Source organism: Pinus tabuliformis, chromosome 2_2 (genome assembly GCF_031772625.1).
Source record: "Pinus tabuliformis cultivar Carrire ecotype Pingquan chromosome 2_2, CPIR1, whole genome shotgun sequence".
NCBI lineage: Eukaryota > Viridiplantae > Streptophyta > Pinopsida > Pinales > Pinaceae > Pinus > Pinus tabuliformis.
The window spans coordinates 948,612,328-948,616,949 of record NC_142300.1 but is presented as its reverse complement, the minus strand read 5'-3'; the positions used below and the strand labels follow the sequence as shown (position 1 = coordinate 948,616,949).

Genomic DNA, 4,622 nt, shown 5'->3' with positions numbered 1-4,622 from the left:
TATAGTGTTAAAATATAAAATTATTATATTTATGAAAATGATAACTGTTTTGAACTTTAATTATGTTAAATATATTTCATTTTAATATTGTAACAAATATTTGGAAAAAAAAATATGTGGTGAGTCCCGCATAAAATAATGAAAAATAAAAGACAAATTAGGTCCATGTTGCATACTGTTTGTTTGTTAAAAAAATTATTTTAACATTAATAACTAAAATTAAATTAAACTATATATTTTAAAGATTTAAAAATTATGTAATTACCTTCCTTTAATTAATAAATATTTTTATTTATTTATTTATTGATCAGATATAGAAATATGAAAATAAGAAAAATATTTAACATAAATTCAATATTGTTTCATATATATGTATGTTAATACAGTTTTAAACAATTTAATATATGTGTTATAATTAAGCCGGAAGCCCCCTCCTGTCTTACCTATATTCCTTATACAGGTATGTTAGATAATTCAAATGTTTTCCACCCTTAAATACACTTTACCAAGTGTTACCCAACTCCTTAATTAACTAACTAACTATCTCTCTCGGGTTTTAATGTTCTTTGAGACTATAAATGTTGCGTAGTGTAAATGTTGTGCATAGTTCCGAAGAAATCACCCACAATAGTAGTGAAGAAGACGAGGTCAGATACAAATACAAATGTGCAGAATTTTTTCAAAAGCTTCCCTTCGATTTTGCAGAGATTGGGGACTTTTATAACATAAAGATAGAATACTTTTGTTTGCTAACTAGAGTATGGTGGATGTGATTGTTTGCGATTGTTGAACTTGTATTTACGATACAGAGGATGGTAGTTGTTGTGGGTGAAATGGTATGGATTTTGTCTCTAATTTGTGCCATGGAGAGTATATTCATATATTATTTCTGTGCACCGAAACAAATCTATATAGTGGAGGGGTCCTATTATAGGTATCATTTCATAATTTCATATAACATGACATGATTTCATAGGAAAGTGCATGGACTTTCAAAAAAAATCTTGAAAGAGACACAACGACCATGACCATGCTCTTCCTACTACTCTGCATTACTTACGCCTTAGGTTAACGCATGAGGGTTCTTGCCGTGAAGCAAAGATCGCCATGTTTATCAACTAGGGACTTAACACGCCTATCAATACCACCGATCGAGACTGTTTCCACAAAGGTAAGTTTATTTGAATGAATTTGTAAACCATCCAAACCACTTGATGAAAAAGAACTCCCACATTTAAAACATCCATCTTAGTAAGGATTTGTTCAAAGAAGTTTGCACATCCATCCTGAAATGCAAGACACTCTCCTGCCTTTTCAATATCATCTATATTAAGCCCTCAAGGACACTTGACTCTGGCACAAGTTTTGCTTCCATACATTTGAATTACTCCTACAATGTGCAATGTAAAAGAATATAGTTCACTATTAGTATTTGAATATAGTTTCAGTGTGTAAACATAAGATCCAAAATTAGGTGGCCAACCCTTTGTTCCCATTTTGTCCATTTTTCCAGGTACCTTGTGAGCCATCTAAATAAATCAATCCAAAATCGATAGCACAAATGGAAAAGGTCAACGGTGGCTTGTTTGTAGAATATGTGCCCACGCGCTATGGTTCTCTGCAATAGAACTACGCTAAGGGTATGGAACCTTCATCCCCAGTTTCCTTCAAATAAATATAACAAATAAATGCACTGTCAAAGAATTAGCATTTCATCAAAATAATCATGATTGATGTCTCTTAATTCTTTTAGTATATGAGCATTTCATCAAAATATCCATGATTGATGTCTCTTAATTCTTTTAGTATATATCATATATTTTCATCTCTTGTGAACTTAGTCATCAAACCATGTTCTATGGCTACGTGTGAAGTATTTTTGGAGAAGGGAGGAAACTAAGCTCTAAAAGTCAATATTCTTAACCCACATTCAAACTCTCAACTTCCAACTTCAATTGATATGAGCATGCGGTCAGGTCTCACAATGGATCAACTTATGCTAGAGGATTAACCTCTTATGGCCCAAACATCATTGATGCAAGGAGTACAACACAACTTTGGTCTTTTTGCAACAAACAAGTTATTAAAATGTATCCCCAGTCCTCTACTAATCTTGCAACAAGTGGGTTCCTTGCAACTATTGTGAATTCTATGGATAAACACCACCAAGGTAAGCCACTTGTTTCCAATGCAGGCAAAATGGGAAACTTTGGAGGAATTATTTTTGGCATGCCGGGGAGAAGTTTCAAGGGCTCTCAGGCTGCAAGCTCACAATATATTCAAGGCACTATAGATCTCATGTATAGGTCCTTGGAAACACAAACTAATCATTCTCATGATCAACCTAGCATGGTGCACTGGGGAAGCAAACAATTTACTAATGTGTCATTGTTGAGGTCTTTTGAATCATCTATTTATGACTCTCGTCAACTGTTGCAGTTTTGATCTATTTGTTCTTACATTACATTTTCCTTGTCCTTGGAGTTGAAGATAATTGTTAAAACTTCATTATGACAATTATTTGTACCATCTACATGTAGACAATTTATTTCAATTACTATTGCTTATTTTCTTGTCATCATGTTGGTTGTGTTTGTAATCCTTATATAGATTACAATATAATACTCAAATGGATATTGCAAATTTAGGTCAATATGGGTATATCTTATGTGGATGTTGCATCAGTTTATTGATCACATTGGATAGGATGAACTCAAGGAATGGGTTTGTAACTTGTCCCTCTATTGTTGTTCTTGAAATATATCATATATCTTCATTTCATGTTAATTTACACCTATTTGAATCCATTGATGTCTCTTAGCTCTTTTAGTATATATCATATATTTTAATCTCTTTTTGACTTAGTCATCAAACCATATTCGATCGATACGTGTGAAGTTTTTTTTGGATAAGGGAGGGAAACCAGGCCCTGAGAGTCAATCTTCTTAACCAACATTCAAATGCTTAACATCCACATTCAAATGCTCAAAATCCACAACTTATTGTGCCATAGCTTCATTAATACTAACATTTGTTTTCTATAGTTTCATGTAAGCCTCCATGACTTCTTCGGCTTCATTTACAATATGGTACCAAGCCCCTACAACCCTTGGATTATTGTGGGATCCCCATGAAAATGAAGTTGGAAAAATTTTCTATAGAATTTCAATACCATTTGGTTTAATGGAGCACTTTAATGGTCAACAACTTAAAATGACTTGTAGTTTGGACCTCATGGGGTTTATGACTATCTTTCAATTTTTTATGAATGAGACAAAACTCAATTCTAGTAATTTTATTAGAGCTCATTTAATTGAGGCAACTTGGTTGCTTTAAACCCCAGAAAACATAGAATGAGTGTATTGTTAGGGATTCATGGGCTTTCTTCTTAACTTATCATACATTGTCTCTCCCCTTTCAAGGTATGTGTTGGATACTGTATTTCAAAATAGTTCTTTGTTGATTTAAATTTTTCAGCTAATTCCATTCTACTCAATATGATATTAGAAGCAAGTGAAATCAATTTTGAAAAACATAAGGCCTATTGTCGACTCTTGGATCTCAAATTTGTTGCAGAGAATGAGATTGGAAAAGGTGATACTAAATCTAGATCTGGTACAGAGTTTTCCAAAAACAAACCTAAGGATTCCCAATGCATAAGTTTGTGTTCATCTATGCTCATCCTCCATATGTTACCCACTTACGGTGTTTCCTTTGACACAAGGCAGAGGGAGGACAACATTAAAATTTCTCTTTTCTTCAAATTGGGCTGCATTTAGATAACATATCATAACACATCACTTTTCATCTATGCTCTCTCCTCATATGCTACCGACTTACAACATTTCCTTTGCAACATTTGGCGCAATTGCTAGTATAGTTTTAAACTCAGTTAACTCCTTGAATCAATAAGCATACATCACTCAACGTCATCTAATCATTAATTGTACAATTTAGGGGGATTAAACATATACGTGGTTTAATTTTTTTATTAATATGATATAAAGGAGATAGAAATAAAATAGTTTTAATTGATTTAATTTCTTTTTGAATTCACAATTATTAATTTTTTTCCCTTTTCTATTCCTTGGATTGCGTATTAAAGAGAGGTAGGATATTTTTGGATTGCCTATTAAAGAGATGTAGGGTATTTTTGGAATGTTTTGCAGGATTTAGTAAGAAGAACTCGAGTGAGTCTAATCTTTTTATTTTTCAATAATAACAAGGTTAAATTTATAAAATTATGGAAATGATTTGATATAAAGTTCTTTGTTATGTAATGTTCGAGAATTTAAGTGATAGGAGAGGCAATTGGGATAAATTGAAAAGATCTAATTCTACCATTTTATGATATCCCAACTTGAAGAGAAATCACTTTTTTTATAGAATATCTATTGTAATTGGTAGTTTAGCCACCATCCATTCAAATATTTTAGGGAATACGTGGAGATTTTATGAGATTTTTCTATTTTAGAATAGGGCATCTAAAATTTTAATATAATTATCAATAATGAGGTGGATGATAGAGATTTGAAACCTTATTGGAATATTTTAAAATATTTTAATAGTCACAAATAAAAGATTGAGATTTATCTCAAAAGTAGTTATGCTCTTTTTTTCAT

The 4,622-nt window shown here is 31.9% G+C and overlaps 1 pseudogene; it reads left to right on the top strand.

Moving 5' to 3' along the window:
* The first annotated feature begins 1,960 nt into the window (after positions 1–1,960).
* On the top strand, positions 1,961–2,445 carry LOC149196331 (uncharacterized; annotated as a pseudogene).
* The last annotated feature ends 2,177 nt before the right edge of the window (positions 2,446–4,622 follow it).